Genomic DNA, 25,869 nt, shown 5'->3' with positions numbered 1-25,869 from the left:
CCCCCTGAGCTGTAAATTATCTATAGGCTTAGTTTTGACAACTTAAAACAGTTTTAAGTTGTAGTTTTTCAAGAGTAGCACAATGCCTATTTCATAGAGATGTTTAACATGTTTTTCTTGAATTACAAAAGATATGAGCAGGAGAAAATGGGCATCTGCAACAGGGTTAGGTGAAAGAAATAGAGAAAAAAACGCAAACACACTGGACAAAGTTAGCAGAAAAAAATGGATTTTACCAACTTTCTCATTTTCTTAGGTACCAAGTTTAAAGTAAATCCGCTTCTGTTAATTCTTATTCTGCCCTGACTTCATCTTCATCAAGTGAAAAACAAAAATCTATCTATCTATCTATCTATCTATCTATCTATCTATCTATCTATCTATCTACCTACCTACCTACCTACCTACCTACCTACCTACCTACCTACTTACCTACCTACTTACTTACCTATCTGAAGTCACATAATGCTCTAGTCATTTTTGGAATATATCAGCATAACAAAATTGAAACCGTTAATTAAATGACACAATAATTTCTACACAGCAGAAAATAAATGTATTTGAAAGAAGAAACTGGTTCACAAAGTAAAGATTACTTTAAAAATACATTTGAGTTTCAAGTTCAAAAATAGGCAGTCACCAAAGATTGGTATCAAGTGAGAACAGTGGCAGTTTATTAATAATCTGTCATGTAAAGCTGACATATTAGAAGCTGAATTCTGCTCAGCTTTACAATAAAATCCCATCCATTTTATTACTACCTGAATTAAATATGTTCTGCTGAAAGGTTTTAGTGAGCTTAAAATGCTTTAAAGCTCCTTTTTTAAAAAAAATACATTTAATGCTTTTCCTACCACCTCATTATCAATAATTCAAATCGACAAAAGCCAAATCTTGATTCTCGCACATATCAATGTTATATCAAATAGGGAGCAAGTCAACATACACATTTTTATAGAGGTTGCTAAGTCTGTCTTCAGACAAATAAAAAAGTCTTAGCAACTAAATTACTTGTTTCTGACATGTTGGACGCAGGGAGAAGGCTAGATACAGTGTGGAAATAATATAGAGTAAGTAATAAAGTTAAGCCTAGGGGATTCACAGATGGATAATGTATTTAATCAGAACTATGTATGAGCTAGCCAGATAGGAACAATCTATTCAAAGGTGTGAGGAGGTGATAGTCCACATGTATTCAGACTAAGGGATTTAGGTGAGGCATTTAATAAGTAAACATCACTGAACCAGATTTTCATAAATAGTTGAAAATGCCCATCAAAAGTTGAACTTCATTTTCTCTGCCTATTGTCCAACTTCCTTGGCCAAAATTACATCATTACCAGTCATGTAACATATTTTAGCCTCAGGCTCCTAAAAGCCGATTGTTTAAGTATTTGGGGGACGATGGCTAAAAGGCGTATGAGCTACTCCAGCATTTGGTAGAAAAATTAAGGGCTGAGTATATCAGAGAAGAACTGGGCAGTGTTCAGAGATTTTGATTTAAGATTTGGCATGGCAATTAGTAAAAATACATATATACATATATATGTACATATATATATATATATATATATATATATATATATATGGCACTTATACTATAAATGTGCTAATTTAAAGTGCTCGTTTTCATCCATCAGATAATTAGAAATAGTTTTACTACTTAATTCTAGGCCATGATTTCAGATTCTGTTTTCTTTATTCCATGATTAAAAGCTCTTTCAAATGAAACTTGAAGATTTTCTTATTTCATAACTAAAATATAAATGCTCTTAAGAGATATCACACTTGAATCCTTTACACTCAAAATATTAATTATTAGTCAGTCATATTTTAGCACCTATTAGCAGCTAAGAGTACATAAGAAAGGGTGTAAAAAGGGATTCTAGGAGGTAAGTAAAAATACTATCAAAGATCAAACTTTCTTATGGATACTAAAAATAAAAGCATGTGCGTGTATTTTTCTTATTCCTTAAAGAAAGCATTATGTAATTATACTAGTTAATAACTTTCTAAGGAGATCTTTAGAAGTTGAAAAAAAATAAAAATAGAAGTCAGTCCGTCAAAGAATCAGTTTCCCCACTTCTCAATTCAGGTAATGGGAAATGCCAAATTTAAAGTTTCATAGTTCAAGGATAGATTATTTTAACTGAATTTTCATAAACCAAAAACATGTACTCATGATAATTGGTTAAGTGGTTTAAAATTTACTCACCATATGAATGTAAGCAAACATTTTAGCCAAAACAAAAGTGTCTTTTCTCTAAAATGCTCTGAAGATCAAAGTGAGCATAATGCTAAGAAATAGGATTTACTGCCAACATGTGTACACAAAGTGTTAAAGAGAAAATACATAATTTTGGATTTAGGAAAACCTTCTGGGAGCATTGTTGACATAATGAAGACTGTACACAAATCTGCAGCCATTAGCTTCCAGGGAATGGACAAGGTTTGTGGTGTGTGTGTGAGTGTGTATGTATGTGTGTGTGTGTGTGTGTGTGTGTGTGCACTCATTGGGTTACTGGGGAGGTTGAGACTTTATTTTTTTTCTTTATTTCTTAGTCTTTAACATATAGCTGTTAGTTGGCTTTTAGGAAGGTGATTAACACAGAAACCTGTCACCCTTTCTCTGAGATGTTGCTTAAATGATTTATTTCTTCCTTGTCTCACATATGCCCTAAACTTTTCTTAGTATAGTGGAAATAGCATGAGCTTTAAGATCTAATTTGTTGGCAATATGCAGAAAAGTCATTGATATCTTTAGGTTTCAGATTTTTATTATATGAGATGAAGGTAATAATACGTCTCATAACGATTTTGTAAAGATTAAATAAAATAGTTGTGATTCATTTTAATTAAGTACTTCAATACTAAAGTACCTTATTACTGCCCCTTCTTCACTTTTTTTATATTTCATTTTCTCACAACTTTGTTTCTCATATAAAATATTCTGTTCATCATTCCTTTCAAAAATAATTTCCCAAAAGGTAATCTAAAACAACCTGCATCAGAATCACTTTGGAATGCTTCATAAAAATGTCACTTCCCAGGCTTTACTCTAGATCTATTGACTCAGACACCCTGGATGGCAGCACACCTAAAAATGTGTGCTTTAACACACTTGTTCAGAGAAATGTTGCACACACTAAATTTGTGTATGGCTGCTCTAAACCATCATACTTACACAGTGGTTTTAACAGTCTTGTGTTCTTTTGTTCTAGCATGTCTTTTCTAAGAAAATCTAAATGATAGCTGGCAGGCTGCCTCCTTAATTTGACAGAAGAAAATCTAAAAGTGGAAAATGGAATTAATTTCACTTAGCAACCCAGCCTGGACAGAGATAATGGTGGAGATACTTTATCCACTAACATACTCACTGGAAGCTTACGGTTGACACTACCATTTGTGATTTTTTTGACCCACATTCTGAAATCTTTGTATTCCTTATCACTAAATATTAATTAATTTATTGCTTTTTCATCTATTTTTCTTAAATCCTAATTTTAGTAGAAAAAACATCTCAACATTTCACAGAAATTAGAAAGGGAAAATCTATGGTTATTTTGTCACTATTCACTGAAAACTTGAGTATTTAAATGACAAAGCAATAATATAGTGAAATATGTTTTACATTTGTTTGAATTAGTACAATACTTGCCTGAATATTTCTCATTTATGTTTTATACATGAAAGTAAAACTACGCACTGCAGTAGAATATAGCATACATTTGATGTAAAAATGACTCATTTTGAACCACAAATTTAATTAAGTAGATTAAAACACAGACATCTATTGTGTCCGGTTCCATAAAGAAAAAAAAAAAGATTATATTAGACTATTGCCTGGGTCTTCAGTTATGCAATTATTTTCTCTAGGAAGTACACAAAATTTTAACTGAATGAAAGGAAAGCACTTTGGCAAGCAGTATTTTAAAATTCTTTTTGCTGAAGATAAATTCACTGAGGTTGGTTGGAAAAAATATTACCTTTAATTCCCCAATTTTCCCATTCTCAGAAAATGTAAGTTAATCTTAACTTTTTTTTTTCATTAACAGAGAGTAGCACAACCTTTAATAATGGAATACCTAAATTATTACTTTTTCTTTACCAAGTAGTTGTAACAAGCAATAATGATTATATTCACTAGACTATTCCTGAATTAAAGAGAAAGGCCATAGGCAGGCCATAAAAGATGTCTCAACTCTTATTCTGGTGGTGTGTCTCCCAAATTGCACTGGTCATTATTAAAGACATGGTTTTTGATTGGAAATGTTGTCTGCCAGCATTAAATAGCTAAACCTATATCATTCTGAAACTGGACAGGCAATTATTGATTTCCTCTTACACTATGTTCCTACTTTTTTCCTGAGATAATTTGATTCCATATATAATTTCTCCATGGAACTCTTTCATATCTACTTCCTTTTAAAATAAGAGATCTTTTGTATATAGGTAAAAGTGTTTTCAGGTTATAATTATACTGTTTCAGAACAAACTTAAAGACTATGTTATCTGTCAGATAACATAAAAATAGGAACACCCAAAGGTCTTAAAATGAATTCAATTATTGATGTTTTTTACATTGTTCTTCTGCTATATATATATATATATATACACACACATATATACATGCATATATACATATATGTATATATACACAATATATGTATATATGTATACATGTTGTATATATATGTGTATACGTATATACATACATATATAACAATTATTTTTACTTTATAAGCAGTATGCAAATAAATATTTGCATTTGTATTATCATTATTACTATTACTATTATTATATCACTGCGTAAGAGATCGAACACTCAAGTAAACCATCTTTATTATACAGTACAAAACTAAGCACGTAGTCCCATATACTGACATTCAACATATCAGTTTGTCAAAATACTCATTTACGGGGGGAAAAAACACACCTCAATATAGTAAATAAATTGCTAAGATTGTAATGACTTTCTCCTGGCCAAATCCAATGATCTCTTCTGGATGTTATTATTATTTAGGCTGCACTAAATAATAATTTAGGAACTATTATAACCCTCCTTTTGAAAAATGACTAGTTAAGTCAGAGAGTAGAACTACCTTGTTGAAATTACCTATGGAGTAATAGCTGAGCTGGGATTTGAACACAGGACCTCTGAGTTGAGAAACTACTTCTTTCGACTTTATTTCTCTTAAATTGTGCTCCTCTATTTCTCCTGCAATTTCTAAGCTTGATTGATTTTCTTCTTTTTTATTATGAAAGTTGCCCATTGACATGATCTTAAATACCACAGTAGAGATCATGAATTCCAACTGCACACCTGCAGTTCTTTACACCAAGGCATCGGTTTCACTTTTCTAAGAGTGTCCCATTGACTCTTGCAGTAATTCTCAGTACAGAAGCATTTTCATCCTCTCCTGTGCACATACACAATTGCCTTGATGTTTGTGATTCTAGTTATTCCAAAGATTTAAAGCACATATAAAAGCAGGTATTTTTACATAAATAGGATAACCCTATGTGTACTAGTATTCTAGTTACTTTGGTACCGAAAACTCTGATTCACCTTGCTAAATTTTGTAAGTTTGTTCCATTGTCTCAAAACTCTTCCTAAAATGAAAATGGAGGTTTTTAAAATTTTTGTCTTGACCGACATATCATGCTAATATGTTATAATCACAGATGATATTGCAAAACTTTTGGGAACCCTCTGTAAAAAAATAATCTCAATTCTGTTCACTAAATGTTCCATAAAAAGCCCAAGTTAAAGGGAATGTACAGCCATGGCCATTTTTCTGGTTCTTTCCTTTGCTATCTTCCCACAAACATTGGCTTTCTTTGCGAGTCTAAGTTACTACCATCAGCATTGGGTGACACCACTCTGGGTGTTACAAATACCTTGGCTCTTCCCTCGAGAGTGTGGGAAATCTTGTAACTCTAACACATGAAGTTATGCACAGCAAAAAAGCAAAGAAAGCAAGCCCCACACTGAATCCTGAGTTATAAACTACCATAGATTAGCTAAGCTGTTGCCTCATATGTCACTATTACAGTTTCCTCCCATTATCCTTTAAAGGGGGAGAAATTTGATTCATAACCTGCTCTCTTTGGAGAAAATAGATGATGTTTTATCCATGCACAGCACAAAATAAATATTTCTTCTTTCTGGAGAATCAGTGGTATGCTGGCAGAAGTCTCAGATGTTTCAGCATTTACTCAGAAGGCTCTTTTCTATTTTTATATAAACTTATATAGCAAAATAAATTCTGAACTCAAAAAAACTTAGTAATCATGTCCCACTATCACATATTATATAAATGATAAAATGAAGGCCAGAAGGCTATGCTCCTGGAAAAATCTTATTAGATAGGCACATTCCCCTTATCTGCCTTCACTACCAAGCAAACCTCATATTCTTTCATGAGAGCTAGTTCCAATTTTACACCCCAGATGGAGGATGTCTTCACAGATTCCTGTAGGCATTTTTTATTATCGTAGGCAGTCCTATGACATTTGATCCATATCCTCTAATAGTATCTACCATCTCTGTTACAGTTCTCCCTGGTTGTTACGCCTTGAGCAAGTTTCATACCTTAATCTCAGTTTTACTAGAAGCAAAAGTCTTTCTGTGACAGGGATATTGCGAAGATTAAAAAATAACCATTATAAAAGATTTAGCACATTGCTTGGCACATTTTTTCACGCTTAATAAATCTTACCACTGCTGTGCTGAGTTACAATTTACATATCCACATATTTTTCCCTTTTACTTATCAGGGATGTTAAAAATGCACTCTTATTCATTCAGTACCTCCGGGATTAGCACTGTGTTGTTCATACAGTTTACTTTCAATAAGTCAGTGTTGAACACATTAGAAAATCAATATTCTCATATGCTTGATCCGTGGCGAGATCCTTTCTCCAGGTACCTTTCCTAATAGGTACCATGTTTTTTAATGCTTTATGTATATATTCTTACCCCAAGTTATTACTATTTCCAAAAGTGAAATAAATGAATGAACAAGCCAGTATTTTTGGTATGTGTGTCCTTAGCAAAATGAACTTTTTTGGTATTACTTCAGAAATTTCATACAAAGTTTAATAAGAGTGTCCTTTGATTTCTCAAGAAGAAAATGAAGTCCCTCCCAAATGTACTGGATTTCATCTTTAATTCATATTCAACCTTTTCCTGATGCCGTGGTTTAACCTGAACATTTTGTAGTTATATCTCTATTTCATGCACGGGCAAATGCTCTAGCAATAGTATTCAAAACAATTTTCCATGGTAAGCCTTTTGTAAAATATTTTACCTGGCATACTTGAAATTTACATTAGAAGAACAACTGACTTCCTCACTTAATAATACTTTTAAGAAACTATAAAAATTCATGTATAAAATTAATGTTTATGAATAATTTAAAGTGAAGAATATTACTTTATTGATTGGGTTAATAGATAAAAGCGCATTTAAATATAGTAAAAATATGTATGCATTAAAATGAATTTCCATTTTTAAAAACACTAAATCTATGAAATTAAAAAAAAACAAATGTTCACAATGATAAAATGTTTACTCTGTTATTACAAACAGACTCACTGAGAAATAATGACTCTACAGTAATACCACCTCTATAACAGATTTATGTTCTAGTAGAAATACAGTTCCTATGAATATGAAAAAACAATCTTATTAATAAGAGACATGTTAGAATGTATTGGAGGTAGAGATAAACTTCACAAAGATTTTTGTTTGAATTTAGGTAGCAGTTGATTATAAACATTGTCACTTAAATTTTAAAAAGGTACATATTAATATCTTAACTCTTGGTTTCAAAGACTTATTAAAATAAAAAGCCCCTCCTAATATTTTTCATATAATACTTTCAGGGAGAGAGTCCTTCTTAGCTAAATCATTATATAGATGTTATAGCTGAGACAAAAACTAATTTTACAAATCTATACTTGAAAAAGAAAACTAGCATTGCCCACAAATTATAGATATTCAGATATTTACGATTTGTCCATTTTTTATAGATATTATTAAATGGAATTTTAAGGTGGAAACAAGGTTAGTAGAAAGATGGATTCCAATTATGCTGTTTCAAAACATTTAGAGAATCTGTAATCTCTCTTTCTGTCTCTGGTATAGGCAGATACATACATACAAACACACACACACACACACACAGAGGCACTCCATTACTTCCTATAAACATAAATGCTTTGCAAAATAGAAATTAAAAAAAATAATAATTATTATTGAAGTTAAAAGTTAAAAGTTGCTACATATTTAGGGGACATAATAAATTTTCCTCAAGCTTCTCAAACTTTGCTCACTCTCCATATCGTTCCATTCCCTTTTGTAATGGTACAGATTATTGTCCCTCCCAGAGCACTTGGCAAAAGTGCTGGGGGAATGCGGACTTACTATGTCAAGTTCTTGTTCATACCATTGCTCAATCCTTGTGATAATTTACTTATGGGCTAAAATACTCATGCCCTTACTTTAAGCAGATAATAGAAACTTGTAAATTTAACTTAAAAATATACTTATGTCTTTGAATCCAGAAAAATAAATGACACACCTTTTACTCTTTAATTTAGTTCAAGATAACACAGTGTTCATAATGACATTATCTCTCCTTGTAACCCACAAGATTGGAATGTGATGCAATAGTTTAAATTAATGCATATTCTTGAATGTTGTACAGTAAAGAGATGATATCTGCATTTTTGCAACAATTATACATTGAAATACAATCTCTGGATATGTCATTATAATATATAACAAGAGATTTCAAATAAGCATGCTTAGCCTATTTATTTGAATCTGAGATTGAAAATTCAATATGCATAATTGATAGATAAAAGTTCTGAGATAATTACAATTTTAGTTTCTTTGCTTTTACCATATCCTGATTCTTCTGCTGCCCAAATAAACTATGGTTATCATGGGTAAAAAGGAGCTCTTTGAATGAGAAGCCATATGATTAAGTGTCAAGTTTTTCTATATCTATTAATCATGGCTAAATATTGTGTGCAGATCTCAAGATTATACTTAGGAATATGCTGGACTTAAACACAGATCTGCCAGAGGTGAGGGTCCCATGACTTCCTCCTCTTCCTTTAAAAGGTAATATTCGGCTGTTTCTACTATGCAATCATAAAGTATTTTATTTTACTTAGGAATAGGATGGTCAGATTTAATTCAAAAAATTCCTAAGATCAAATTTTCAGGTAAATGTGCCAGAATAACAGGTCAGATTGTGGTATTGCAGATGGATATAAATTATGATATAGTTATGCTATTAAATAAGTGAAACAAGGCAATACAACAGGGATGGTGTGCTGCAAATACAACTACATGAGAATCAGTTGTCCCACCTTCACAGACCAACAGCTGTGAGCAATGACAGAAAAGCTTTGCTTTCCAGTGTTTTCAACTTCGTCAAGCAAGGCAGATATGCTATCATTCCTATCAGGCACAAAACAGGTATGTAATGCTCTATTGATTTTCATGGAAAAAAAATAAACATATATATAAACATTATATATAATATATAAACATATTATATATAAACATAACATATAATATAGAGATATATCATAAACATATTAATGAATAGAAATAAAATAGAATCTTAATGAAGCACATACAATAGTACTCCATTGTTAATGGAATACTATATTTATCATGTATCATGTATGTTTATCATTTATCAAGGCTATATTTATCATGATTGTTACATTTATTTAATCTACTAACCATAATATTTTGGAAGTAACTAGATTTTAATAGTAATTTTAATAGATTGGTGCAAAAGTAATTGCAGTTTAAAAGGTTAAAAATAACTGTAAAAACTACAATTAGTTCTGGAGGAATCTAATATTTGAATACCTTGTTTAGCCTGATTTGAGTTTTTAATGATTCTGTGGAATATTTATTCTCCAGACTTTGGGTTCATTTAATAAGATACAATGAAAATAAATTATCATAATACATTTAGAATTAAAGTCAAATATCAATTTTGTTATGCTGCTGTATACTTATTTCAAATTAATGGCCACATAACTGTTTTGGTGTATGAAACTTATAGTGGACAATGGATGAATACATATATTAACATTACAAAATACAACACATTGCTTATAAATAACTATATTAAAAGAGTAAATAAACATAAATCTCAGTCTTCATATTTATATATTAATTTCACAATAGAAATATAAAATATATACATAGTTATTACTATATTCTAATGTAAATCTGTACAGTTATCTTAAATGAACAAGGTAATAAAATAGAACAATATACTGAAAACCTAGAGATCATTTTATGTGAAAGTTTAAACAATAAGTCTTTTAGGGAAATCATAAGAAAATATCTTAGCAAGCATGGCAAAGTCAAACATTTCTTAAATAGGACACAAAAATCCCTAATCATACAAGAAAGAGTCTTAAGAAACAAGAATAAATTAAAATTAAGACTTTTGTTAATCAAAGGACACCATCAGGAGATTAATGAGAAAATCCACGGAATGATTTAAAACTACACAAATAAATATTTGGGGGTATGCTAGTAAATGTTTAACAACTTGTTCTCCAGAAAAAAGAGTATAGCTTTGTTTTTCAGTTTTTTTTTCAACGTATGTAGTATAAATATTTCTACCATGGCTGATTTTCAAACTACCAAGCAGCTCTTAAAATTCTTGATAATCTAATAGTTGACTCTTGTGAATCCAATTGAGCCAGATTTAGCATACCACTGTTCATATCCAACAGAGGATTCAATACCATATATCTATATCTCTCTCTATATCTAAATATATTCTATTTTTATATCATCTATCCCTTTTTAGGATATATATCCCTTTTTTACTATATTATATATGTATATATATGTGGGTGTGTATACATATATACATATACATATACATACATACATACATATATATATATATATATGTATATATATATATATATATATATATATATAAGAAGGGATAGGCAATGTAAAAAAAAAAAGATAATATAGTAGAAAAAAGTACAAAAGACTTAGACAAGCCAAAAAAGAGAATACCCACAGGACAGTCATTACAGATATGACAAATAGTCATAAAACAAGTGTTTAATTCCATTAGTCTTTAAGATATTCAAATTAAAATACCCCTACACACACACCAGATTGGCTAAAATACAATGATGAAAAAATTTCAAGTGTTAGATAGTATATGGCACAACTGAATTCTCACATCTTACTGTCAAAAACTGATATAACCACTTTGGTAAACTATCGATATCTGTTAAAGCAGAACATGTGTATGTACTATATACTCAACAAACTACATACATGCGTTCCCTAAAAGACATGTTCCAGATATCCATATGAACACTATTCATACAGGGAAAGTCCCAAAGCTATCCAAATGCTTATAAATTGGAGAAAGATTAAAACTTTGGTATATCCACATAGTTGAATACTACACAGCAGTAAGAATAAGTGATTTACCATCACACATAATCTTCCAAATGTAATTTTGAGCAACAGAAGAAAAGCAGTACCTACCGTAGGATTTCATTCACAGAATGGAAAAAAGAAAGCAAAGTAATCTGTCCTTCTAGAAACAACATTGTGCTTAGGCTCTGTGGGTATAGTTACTAGCAAGGATCAAGGGGTGGGGCTTGAAGGTATTTTAATGTTTTTTTAAAAAATTTATTTATGTGAGTGTTGGTTATATGTGTATGCTCATTTTGTGACAATTCACTGAGACTGTACAATTAAGAACTATTTTCTCTATGTATATATAAGAAGATGAAAAAGACTGGCGATTATCGTAAAACATTTTTAAAAATGTAACATTTCATAAGGTGAAATAATTGATGTTATTTTGGTATATTTGTGAAATATAAGCTACACTTTAAAAAAATACATCTTAGGGGCAAATTATTATTCTACACACATCTAAGAAATGAATTTCATAAGAAATTTCTTCCATTATCAGCACAGTCTTTTTGGTAGGGCAAAGGATTTTCCCCTTGCTTCTATATCACACCTGTTTTTAATAGCCATTTGTTGAGTGTTTCTAAAAAAATAGAATATGTAACCAAAAAGTGTTCCTTAGAGTTCCCACAGGTGGTTGCTCTCTACATAGTCACTTAAAGAACTTCTTCAAAATACATTTCAATACTGCTGAATTACCAAATCAACAAAAGTTTCAGTCAACTGCCTTTGTGTTTCCAATATATCATTTTCCCCAAAATACAAAATGTATGAAACAAATGCCTATTATCTGTAGTTCATATATCAATTACAAGCTAATTATCATATTTACTATTAAAGAACAGATAAACTCTGAAAATTGTCTTACTAAAATTAACTTCATCAGTTTCACAACACAAATAAACATATTTACTTAATCTGTGTAGTCAATTATAAGTATAATTCAGATATACATTTTTACAAATGTTATTGGATGAATTTATCACAGAACTTAACAAATACATAATGTCCAAAAAATCACCTTAGAAGTCACTGGTCCTTTCTTATGATTTCTATTTCTATAGTTACATACTTTCAAATTTCTAAAGCTCTAACATCTAAAGCTTCCATTAAGGAATCTATTTTTGATAAATCTTGACAGGTGATAAAATAAATTTTACTTATAACTCATTGCTTCTATTCACTGGCATCAAATAGACCTCAATATAAAAAATTTAATATATAAAGTTGTCATTCATGTCTAAAGAAGTATTTTCCAGTGGTATAAATCTATAGTTTTCTGAATGATGACTTCAAATTTACTTAGTAATCTATCAAATAATATATCAAATGACTATATTAGTATCATCTACCCTAGACATAAATATTCTGATAGAAAATATCACATAGTTTCTTTAACATTTATGAACACATATGGTAAAGTAACAGGTGAACCATGCAAATTTCCTTAACAATCACATTTATTGAACACAAATAAAGGAAAAAGGACACCTCTAAAATTTAGTATATTAATTATAATCTTACCAGTAGCTCACAGGTTAGGAATTCAAAAAAAATGATCACCACCCTGAGACCTAGAAAAAATACAATAAAAAACATTCTCTATTAGTACTAGCATTACATTTTAATCCAAGCACCACAAAATGTTAGTGATTCAATATGATGAGAAATTATAATGTATGTGTAATTAGTGTACATGTAACTTAAAAATAATTTTGACTATAATATTTGTCAGAAATAGCATTACTGTTACTTTACTCACATCAAACTATTGTGATTTAAGTTTAGTTACTCTAACTTGGAATCTTTAATGCAGGGATGACAAGCAAAGCATTTCCATTGTCTCCTTTGCTTCTTGTGGGAGTATAGTCACTGACACATTTGCAAGCAAAACGTATTTTGCATATATTAATTTAGAGAAGCCTCTCAGTTACATTAAAATTAATGTAAACTAATTTTATAGTGTTAAATGTACGCACACCCATATACACATGCAATTGTGCTCACACACACACAAACATACACAAATTTGGTTATCATATTATAATTCTATTTTTATTTTTGTGTAATTTGTTACAATCATTAGAGAAAACATAACTTTCTATGATTATGAATATTCTGTATCATAATTTTGAAGACTACATTGTACTCCATAGTTCACTATACATCTTAAATTGTTTAAGACATTTAATCAAAACATAAAATTATATGATACTGATTAATACTATTGTGTTTAAATCAAGCCATTTGTTTACCATCACATGTGAACAGTATTTACTAGTTAATGTGCTGTACAAGAGGTTTATTATTTTGATGCATTGGTAACTTACTAATCAAAACACATTTATCAAACTGTTAAATTTGGTTATTTCTAGGTACAATGTCTTCTATATGAATAAAATAAGCAAACTGAAAATTTAATCTCTACCCTTAATGAATAATCAGTAGTATTTATGAACCCTTTAGAAAATTCATAAATGACTTAGGTATAGAAGCAAGTGTTCTACTGTGTGATATCTTGCAATGTAAGTTAATAGAACAGAGAAACCGTAATACATTGTGTCTATTATGTCAATACCTTAGTGAATGATGTTGTTTGGAGGATATGTTTTTATCAGGTGTTTATATATTAAATTGTTGCAACTGTTTTCTGCTGTAAATGAAGAAACCATTATATACCATAATTTATCTGACAGGAATGACATTTAACTCTTAGGAGGGATTATCATACGTGAACGTTATTCTTACACTAAAAGAATCACTTGAGGAGTGAAATAAAATTTTCTAATATCTTTCTGATGACAAGTTAGAAGAAAGCAGAACATCACTATTATTGAGGTTTAAATATTAGGTTGGTGCACAAGTAATTGCAGTTTAAAAGATTAAAAATAATTGCAAAAACTGCAAGTACTTGTGCACCAACCTAATATTTTTGTTCCTATTCTTCAAATTGAAGTACATGCGTAGAGTGAAATCTTCAATAATGAATGTTCAGATTTTTTTCGTCAAAGTCACTGAGCAAATTTGTGGCAGAGACTTGACCGCTCTCTAATCTCTGATTCTCAATCCACTGTGTTTCACTCCAGTCTATGGCCATTACTCCAGGTCTCCTTGTTCCCAAGTTGGTATAGAGTTTACTAGCCTTTCGTAGACGTTATCTACAGCCCATTGCTTTTACAAATCCCAATGCACCTGGATTAACCTTGTGGACCTTCCCAGCTCATTCTTTTATTGCTTTCTGCTTTCATTTTCCCTGCAGGAGCAAGGAGAATATATGACTTCAGAAGATCTACTTCCTACTAATACTTGTTAAAAAGGAAATCTTTCCCAAGAATCTAGTGTGATCTGTGTGCTTATACTTCAAAAAGTCAATCAAGGAATTGTAGTGACCTGCCCCGTCACTCTCCTTTTTTATCAAGTAGTACAGAAGTTAAATTGGGGGCAAATGCTAAAAGGTTGATTTTTAGAATCAACATAGGGTTGTAGCTAAGTATTATCATTGTGGAATGGACTCCATGGATACACAAATTAAAAAAGATAATAATAATAATTGTTACTACTATTTCATTATTAAATATTTAAAGTTGAGCTTTAAGGTTTAACATGATAATGCAGAAACAATAATTTCTTTTAGCACTATCAGAGGCTAGATTATGCCTATAGGCGCTGAGGTGCACATTTGCATTATTAAATTGACACTTTTAACTGAAGAGAATTTCAACATATAAAACATATAAAAAAGATTTATGTCCTCTACATACACCTAGAATATTTATCTATAACTAAACATGAATATTCAGATATTAACAGTAATTCAAAACATCCTTGTTTGTATTACTGAAATTGTAATAATGATTAGATATGTTGGAACCCAAACTGTAAGTAACTACTCATGTTAAAATTCAAAAATTTCAGAAATGATATTGACGTTATTTAAGCTAATTGGTCTTCAAAGCCAAAGCCAAGTCAGAGAGGTGATGTTAGGCATATAAAAAGGCCAAACCAGAAATGTGGTTCACTCCAACGTTAATCTACCTTTTCCAATGATTTATGTGGCCTGAGTTGGGTAAGGATACTGAGTTCTGCGATACATGTAAAGAAGAAAAGAGTCAATTTTAAGATGATGTTGATAAAAACATTATTTTTAGGGGAGAGATTTGTGGTATGTTATTAAACTGTCAATGACATTGTCATTGGGTTTGAGTTTTATCCTTGAGGCATTTCAAGAAATTGTATTTAATACAAAAAAAATTATACCTAAATACATTTTATCAGATATACTTCTCTTAACTGTATTACTTATCTTTGGTTGAATAACCATTCAAGAAAAACAAAACAAAACAAACAAAAAAAAACGTATGTACCTATCATGTCAAAGTAAGCTTCAGAATAATGTTTATATTAACTATAAATTACTGCAGAAATCTTGAAAATTTGTACTTGAATCAGTATTCCTGAAGATTAATCAATGCCATTAAAGGATGGATTTATTTGATATGTGACTCTGCATTTGGAGAAATTCATGAAAATGGCATTTTAGGTGGTGATTTCTCTGACTACACCCTCAACTTCTTTTAATAAATCAATATGAATAGTGAATAAATTAAAACACATCAGGTCTTAGATAGTCACAGCTCCATAGTGCCTAGTTTATGACATAATAAATTGAAAGTATGCATCATATATCAGACATGCCAATTTCTAGTATTTTCAGCTAATAAATTTTAGAATCTGTAACATTTTGCAAAATATGTACATTTTGTAATAGGCACGTTTTAACATAGGTTATCAGAAAATTTTTTTTTAGAAAACGAGATAGCTTTCTATCCACGTAGAAAAATGAAAATAATGTATTAAAAACAACAACAATAAAAACAACAACAAAACTTGGAACTCCTCTTTCAAGACTGTCAAGTTTATCATCTCAGAAAGGAAACTCTTATAATTATAGGCAACATGTTTGGGAAGGGGGGGAATAGACTCTTTCAGTGAAACCTGGTTTATTGTAAATTCTCAGAAAATAAATAGAGTACCTAAATGTTCCCATAGAGAAATAACTGATGGATAGAAGGCCCTTCAGAAGAAAACTATCCTACAAACTATAGGTGCTAAATTTTACCTAAGCTCAGTAATATCCAAACTTTTTCAATGTATTATATAGATTATTTCTTTCAAAGCAGATTTTATTTAATTAGTTGCAGGTGTACAAAACAATGTAATGTTAGACATTTACACCCCTCATAAAGTGATAACCTTTCTCCCCCTATCTATTACCCTTCTGACATGCTATAGAGCTGTTAACAACATATTTTAAACCCTGGGAAAGTTAGAAAGTCAGTGATGGGTTTTGGAATTATCAACTCATCCACGATTAGGTAATCTATGTAAATCTGTTGTGTAATCATAGCATACTATATAATGTTACTTCAATAATTCATTTATTCAACACATATTTACTGAGCAACAATGTATCAGCCACTACTATATTAGAGCGTGAGGTTAAAGTGATGAACAAACCAAATCTGGTGTGTTTTCATAGATTTTAAATCCTGGTTACTGACATTATATTTAACAATTTTACATTTTATCACCACTATCAAAAGCCACTAGACATTCTGCCCTAATAGTCTATAATATTTTCTAAGGATTGCTCTTTAGGTGTTCCAAACTCTGGCTCAACAAGTTTTAAATAAGTTCAAGTGGGTTTAACACAATGGCAGAAACTTCCAGTTATACCCTAATATCCATCTTACCTTATTTTTAGTAAGAAACCCCCTCATTTTTAGCTAGGTTCATGGCCACTTAGAATAATATTACAATCCTAAATTTTGGTGCCCTGAGACTAAATTCTGGCAAAAATATGATTTTGGAAGTGGAGTAAGCAAATACTAGAAAGTGTCACTGAATGTAGAAGGTATACCCATCTATGTTCCCTTTTCCCATTAATTTCTGGCTAGAATGTAGAATTAATGCCTGGAGCTCAGCAGTAATTTTGGATTATATGGGGCTACCTTTATCTCCCTGTTCCCTTAAACTCGTGAGTAATAAGATAGGAAGAGACTGATTCTAGACAACATGGGGTGTCATCTCAGGTTTGGATGAATTATCTCTTGAATGTGAGTGAGAAATAAACTCTATAAGAGGCAGAAAGTAGATAGTGGTTTTTAGGGGCTGAGGGGTGGGAGAAATGAGAATTACTCTTTATGTGTACAGGATTTCTTTTTGGATGATGAAAGCATTCTAATATTAGAGAGTAGGGCTTGTTGTACAATGCTTAATATACTGAATCCACTGACTTGCACAATGTGCACAAAACAGATGAATTTTATGGTATGCATATGTAAATCATATCCCAATAAAGATGTTATTTTTTTATATAAAAGGTGTCTTATATGACTCTATTAGATTAATTTGACCTCTTAAATTTGGAATATTTTACTATGCTAAAAAATTATGTCACAGGACTTCCAGTCAAGATGGCAGAATAGATAAATGCTGTAATTGCCTCCTCCCATGACCACATCAAACTTACAACTAAATTATAGAACAACAACCATTAGGAACCACCTGAAGACTAGCTCAACAGAAGTCCTATAACTAAGGATATAAAACAGAAGCCACACTGAGACTGATAGGAGGGATATAGACACAAAACAGGCTGACCCCACACACATGGTGGATAAGAATTTGGACAAATATCTTAGCTTTAGTGGTCACCACTGAAAAGCGAGGGTTCCCAGCATGAAACACCAGTGCTAGGAAGAGGAGTCACCACAACAGCTGACTGTGAAAATCAGCATGGATACATTCCAGGTGAGATATAGGGCTGCTGTAGGCCCAGGTTTCCTTTTAAAGGGTCCCAGCACACACTCACTTGCTCACAAACACTTGCCCTAAGCTCCAGCAAAGGAGCAGCAGCTCAAAAACTGCCAGGAACATAAGGGGAGGATCTGAATTATTTGGCTTCAAGGCAAGAATCTGGAGGGGTACCACTTCCCTAGACTAAATTGCTATTGTTCCTTTGTTGAGCCTTCCCAGAACCTAGCCTTCAGATTTTGACAGGTGTTAAGTCTGAGTCTTTATCAAAATAGCTAACACTGTTTGCCCCACCCTGGTGATTCCCTGAGACCCAACCACATTCAACTCACGTACTAGTCAGAACCTCTTTCAGAGGGTAACCCACAAAAGTATCTGGTCTGGGCCCACCCAAAGAGTTTCCTAATACCTCTCAAAGGTCAAGAGACCCCAAACAATCAACAGCTAGCCTCAATGTGCTCTGTACATCTTGCTAAGTGGCCCTAAACCTGGCACTAGTGACAGCAAGCCTCAGTTTGTAGCATAGTCTCCTCCAAACACAGTACAAGGAGCTACCAACTGAAGATCACTCCATAGCTCCTACTAGATGGCCTTAGACTGGGCACAAACAGTGGCTGACCTTGCCCTGTGCCTGAGACCCTCCTGAAAGTCCCCAGAACAAACATACCTGTTGGCCAGCTTCAGTTCACACCAAAGCACCACTCAATTAGAATCATAAATGCCACACCCAAAGGATGGACTCAGCAGGCACCACAGCCCTGCTCAAGTAAATCTTGTTATGTGGAGTCAGCCCCTGAACAGCAGCTTGTCTGCTGTAGTCATGGTCAGTCTTTAGAGCCAGTCAGCGTGAGGGTCAAACACACCCACTGACATGCCAACAGCAATCAAGGCTCAATTATAAGAGGAGAGCACACTCAACCCACACAAGGGACAGCCCTGGAGCACTGGCTCAAGTGAGCAGGTAGTCTGTACTACTGAGACTCACAGGACACACATTACATAAAGCCACACTGCCAAGACTGAAAGACAGCAGATATACCTATTACAAAGAAACAAACACAGAGAGGCAGACAAAATGGGAAGACAAAGAAACATGTCCCAAATTAAAGAAAAAAAACAAAACTCGAGAAAAAGAACTAAATAAAATGTAGGCAAGCAATCAACCAGATACAGAGTTCAAAACATTGGTTATAAAAATGCTCAATGAACTATGGGGGGGGGGAATAAATGATCTCAGTGAAAACTTCAACAAAGAGATATGAAACATAAAATAGGAGATCTCAAACATTAAAAAAAAATATGCACTCAGAAATGAAAACTACAACTGAAATGAAGAATACATTACATGGACACAAAAATAGATTAGATGAAGAGGAGGATCTAATCAACAAATTGGAAGACAAAATAGCTGAATCACTCAATTAGGACAGCAAAAGAAAAAAATACATAAATACAAATGAGAATAATTTAAAGAACATCTGGGACAACATCAAGTGTACCAACATTCATGTTATAAGGGTACCAGAAAGACAAGAGAGACAGCAAAAGATTGAAAACCAGTGTAAAGAAATAATGACTGGAAACTTCCCTGACCTGGCAAAGGAAATGAACATACAAGCCTGGGAAGGTCAGAGAGATTCAAACACGTTGAACCCCAAAAGGCCCACACCAAGACACATCATAATTAAAATGTCAAAGGTTAATCACAGAGAGTATCTTAAAAGCAGACAGAGAAAAGCAGTCAGTTACCTACAGGGGAGCTGTTAAGACTGTCATCTGCTTTCTCAACAGAAACTTTTCAGGCCAGAAGGTACTGGCATGAAATATTCAAAGTGGTGAAAAGCAAAGGACCTACAACCAATTTTACTCTACCCCCAAGGCTATCATTTAGAATCAATGAGAGGTAAAAATCTTCCCAGTTAAGAACAAGCTGAAGGAGTTCATCACCACCAAACCAGCATTAGAAGAAATGTCAATGAGACTTCTTTAGGAAGAAAAAGCGGGGGGGTAGGGGGGGTCAGAAATATGAATAGGAAAACATCGCAAAGAAAACAAAAATTCTCACTGAAAGAAAAAAGTCAAACCCTTAGTAAAAGCAATTGGTTGACTAACACTAAAGCTAATACAGAAGTTAAAAGGCAAAAGTGGGGAGATCATATGTAATCACAATAGTATATTAAGAAATACATACAAACACACACAGAAAAGAAGTAAAAAATAATGAGAAATATAAATGTGGAGGGGATAAGTAAGAATGGTAGTGACATTAGAATGTGTTTAAACTTAAGTAAACATCAACTTAAAATAGACTATCATAAACATAGCTTGGTATATATGAAACTTATGGTAACCATATATCAAAAATCTACAAGAGATATACAAGAAATAAAGAGAAAGGAATCCAAACACAATATTACAGAAAGACATCAACATACAAAAGAAGAGAGCGGAAGTTTAAAAAAAGAACAGGAACTATAAAACCAATCAGAAAATAATTCATAAAATTGCATAACTATCAATAATCACTTTAAATGCAAAGGTATTAAGTGCTTAAATCAAAAGCTGAATGGATAAAGAAGATATACTTAGATAGATAGATAAAATATTACTCAGCCATAAAAAAATAATAAAATGTTGCCATTTGTGACATGATGGACCTAGAGGGTATTACGCTAAGTAAAATAAATCATACAGGCAAACACAAATATCATATGATTTCACTTACATATAGAATATAAAGGAACAAAATAAACAAGCAAAACAGAAATGAACTCCTAGATACAGAGAATAAACTGATGGTTGACAAATGGGAAGGGGATTGGGGTGCTGGGTGAAAAAGTTTAAGTGATTAAGAATTACAAATTGGCTGTTGCAGAATAGTCACAGGGATGTGAAGTACAGCATAGGGAATATAGTTGATAATGTTGTAATAAGTGCATGGTGTCAGATGGTTGTGAGTCTCATCGGGAGATCACTTCATAAATTATATAGATGTCTAACCACTACACTATACACCTGAAACTAGTATAATAATGACTGTGAACTGTAATTGAAAAAAAAAATGTAGCACATTCTTTGGGGACTCAAATTTGTCTGAATTCATTAATTTTCCACTATGCATTAACATGATTTATATGTTGGAGGAAATAAAAATAACAAAAAATGACAATGTGTCTTCTATAATCTAAAATCTGCTGAAGAAAGGTTATTCATAAACCAACACTACGACAAACGATTAACCTCCCAGAATTTTTGTGAGTATTTCATTATACTATTGAAAATTATTTCAAAACTACTACATAACAAAATGCATGGTTAGAAAAACAAAGGTTGTCAGTAAATATTTTAGGCTGGAATTTATACGTTAGCCTATTGGCTGTGCTGCCTTTTAAAATTGTGCTTACGAAACACACATTAATATTAAAATATTAAAAACCCCTAAATAAAGTTTTATCTTCTATAAAAAGTATAAAGTGAAAGTAATGATTGCTAATATTTCTAGTATCCAATAAATATAGAAACAACATTCAATAATCCGTATTGAGTGTGGGGGTTTACATCTTAATCTAAAATGTATAGGTACTCATATTTGATATTTTGACTCTTACACATCATCTCCTGAGAAAAGTCTCTTGAAAGTATTTAAAATATTAAAATTTTATAAAAATGTTTCCTATTGTATTGATGATTAATAATAACTGCAAATTATAAATGGGTATATTACAAACTCTTTCCAAACTCTTTCCATTGGTGACATTGTCATAACTTTCTTAAATTGACATTAAGCCACACTAATTGGTAAAGCTTAAAAAAATAATGCTCATTGTTAACATTGCCATGTATATAGATACCTATACATTTGCGATGAGATTAAAATTGTAAATTGTAACTTCCAGTGTAATATAATGATCCTTCAGTTACTGGAGATAGTTAAATTACACTGGAAAAGCAGTCAAAATATGTGAAAGTTCACACTTTTGGTTTAACCTTTATGTACATTAATTGTTTACTATAGCAATATTCCTGTTGCAGGGGTTCAGATAAGCTTTGGGATTTCAGGTCTGTAACTGCCATCATGACTATTAGATGCTTATCTCTCTCTATTTTGAAAGTATATAGCAGTATTTGGGTGTCACAGTCCCTTTGTGGCTTATGCTGCATGGTTGGCTAGCTTAATAAACCCCTGGAAAGTAGCCTGTATCCCTATTCTTTTTCCTTTTACCACTTTCTAGGCAATTAACCACTCAGACAAAAATAAGATATACAGCCGGAATTCTCAAACTAAATGAACGGACACATCAGCTGGGATTCTTGTTATAGATTCTCATTGATAGTTCTGGACTTCTAAAAATGCAGAATCTCAGTTCCTGGCCCAGACACATGGATCAGAATCTTCATTTTAGCACTACTGACAAGGTTTTACAGTACTCTAAGGCACAGTTTCTATATCTCTAGGATGGAGGTAGTCATAGGTTAGGTATGTGAAGCACCACATGGCTTCTCTGTCTCCCATTCATCTCACCTCTACGCTGATCTCTCCACTTCAATTAGATGATGTTACTTGAAATACTCTAAAGTTCTAAGCTTTGGAAAAGAAAGCTGATACACTGAAATTTTTGCTTCATTTTTATTTTTTTCCTATTCTACCTTACAACTAGCCCTATGTGTAGCTCATATTCCATTACCATCATTATTTCTTCACAGTTACCTACCTGTTATATTCCCAATAGCCACCAAATCCCTTCCTGTATCTACCCCTCTCTCCTGCTACAACATAACTTACTCATACATTTTTAAGTGGATTAAAGTTATTCATGTTAACAACTTCAATTATTCTATTTAAAAAACGCATGTATATCTTGGTTGAAACCTAGGAACAAATTCAGGCTGTATCAAACCTATGATCAAATTTTAGCTGTATTGTGTCTGGCCAATTATTTAACTTATTGAGGCCTCAATAATAATGATTATTGACAATAATAATAATGATGATCATAAAGACGTGTAAGGCTTACAAGTGGTATAGGATTTTTCAAACACTGGTTATTTTAATTTAATCCTCCTACCAACCTGAAGTGTTAGGCACTCTTTTATATCTATTTTGTAGATCAATTAACTGAGGAACATAGCAGTTAAATAACTTGCCTAAGGGCTTAGATCTAATCAGGAGAGACATCTGCTAATGATACCCTCTTATACACTATTAGAATTCAAATAAGGTAATGTGATTAAAGTGCCCACTGTGGTGACTGATTCCTGGTCAACCAACCAACATAAGTTTGCTTCCTTCCAACTGCATGTGTTATTACAGTGATTCTCAAACTTCAGAGTGCCCCAGAATTCCTGAAAGGCTTGGTTATACACACATATCTGTACTCTTCCCCAAGTGTTTCTGATTTAGTAGGTGAAGAGTAGAACCTGCAAATTTGCATTTCTGACAAGTGCCCAGGAGATGTTGATGCTGCTGATGTGGGCATCCCACTTTGAGAACCACTGAGCCAGTGCTTACTCAACAGAATCACATTGATCCAGTCTTGGCTTCTCAAAGCTCAGACTGTAGCCAACACTCTCTGTAGAGAACAAGATTTACACAAATAGAATAAAACCAGGACACTTATAGATCAGTCAATTAGAAACATGCCCATGTAAGTTATTCACATTTTTAATAATCAAATCTAGTTAAACGTATGCAGTAAAATCCATATGGGAATAAAACGTAGTTAACTAAATATACTATGCCAATCACTTAGTGTACGGTATTCACAACGTTCCTACAACATTTACAAATTATAATCATACTTCAAATACTGTTCTATAATCTTTTTTTTTCACAGTGTAATGTATCATAATTGTTTTTTATATTGTCTTAGCATGTGAGTTTCATGAGGGTGGGGTTTTTTTTCCCTTTTTCAATATACCCCAAGTGCTTAGAACACAGCCGAAAATGCAGAAGGTGTTTCTAAATGTTTGCACATCTCTCACTATTTTTTGGTTAAAAGGAATTACAGAATCAAAAAATATGAATGGTTTTACAGTTTTGGTTTGATATAACCAAAATGACCTCCAGAAAGAATGTACCAGTTTCTATTCCCACCAGCCCTGTGTGCTTGTGCCTGTTTCCTTCTGTTATAAAAACTACTTCACATTTCTGCCAATAGTAACAATTACTGCTACATGTGTGTACCATATGTTGTTTTTCAAATGTCAACAATTCTAAAATCAAGATGCATACCCGATGAAATAATTTAGCTCTTTTTTTCCTTTTATAGAGCTCTATAAAATAATGATTTGTCTTACAATTCATGGCATTTTAGATTCTAAAAAGAAAAATCCAGTGACACATAAATCCTAGCACTGTCTTTGTGGGTACTAGTCATAATTATTTCAAAAGCTATCTAATGCTGTTAAACATTTTGAAATATCACTGGAACACTATGTGCTGAATGTTGTCATATATCGCTGATTAATTTCCTAAGATATATACTATTTTCCATAGGCTTACTGAGGTATCAGAACACGGGACCTGTTTTAATTGCTACAGATCAATATTACTTGTCCTATATTTAAAAGAGATAGGAGAAAAAGATACATGTTACCAGATTTAAATTAATAAAAACCTTTGAAAAGGAAACATAAGGAAATAATGAAAAAAATGTTAATATAAATGCAACCACAAAACATCTAACTTTTTCTATGAAAAAAAATATACAACTTCTGTATGCTATAGAGTGTGCTGTTTTTACTCCCAAATATTAGAACTTAATCACAGACCAGAAAAAAAACAAACAAAAAAAAACTTTGTTGTATTTATTTCACTATTACCTAATTTTCAACATTTTAAATCTTTAAGAGCAAATATTTCTCCAGCCAGTTACCTAAAAATAAAAAAAAGATTAAATGGGGTAGATTGCTTCCACTGACCAATAAGCATCATGAAATGGTCAACTTTATTAGTAATAAATACATAAAAATTAAAATCGGATCACTGTATTTGTCACAAAACTGAATATATCTTATTTGAATGTAATATGAAAATTGTAATATTAAAATTCCCCTAAGATCAGATTCAGTTCCTTCAAAGGGCGATACAAAGAATTCATACCTGATTACAAGGATTAATTGATATAATACATGTGAAGTGTGTAGAAAAGTCCTGGCTCAGAGTAAATATTAAACAAATATAAATGGTGACGTTGATGTTGATAATTATCAGAAAATAAATCTACAGAGCCATTCTAGGTTTTATTTCTGTTTGTACTTTCACTTCTATAAAGTGAACAGTTGGAGGATACATAGTAGTAGTGACATATAACTGCCTACCTTCATAAAATATTAGCTTCTTTTTCTCTGCTGCAAAAGGGGCAAGGTGTGCAAATATGTATATATACACAAAGATGTATATCTAATATTAAATGTATATTCATCTCTGCCAAGATTTGCATACTGAGTAATAGTCCTCCTTAAGAAAAGGGCACACAGTTTTATTATTGTTGCTTAGATTTTAATAGCCCATTAAAACTCTTGTGAAAGAATATGATGAGAATTGGGTT

The 25,869-nt window shown here is 32.0% G+C and overlaps 1 protein-coding gene across 32 annotated transcripts in view; it reads right to left on the bottom strand.

The window, feature by feature from the left end:
• The window catches only part of PTPRD (protein tyrosine phosphatase receptor type D), a 2,053,994-nt gene that overhangs the window by 1,121,339 nt on the left and 906,786 nt on the right, over nt 1–25,869 (bottom strand). For all 32 annotated transcript variants that reach the window (XM_081066962.1, XM_081066971.1, XM_081066973.1 and 29 more), the window contains one exon: nt 13,028–13,077. The gene's annotated coding sequence lies outside the window, so the exon portion shown is untranslated. The remainder of the gene's footprint in view (nt 1–13,027; nt 13,078–25,869) is intronic.

Source organism: Rhinolophus hipposideros (assembly GCF_964194185.1).
Source record: "Rhinolophus hipposideros genome assembly, chromosome: 11".
Taxonomy (NCBI): Eukaryota; Metazoa; Chordata; class Mammalia; order Chiroptera; family Rhinolophidae; genus Rhinolophus; species Rhinolophus hipposideros.
This window is presented reverse-complemented; position numbering and strand designations above follow the sequence as displayed.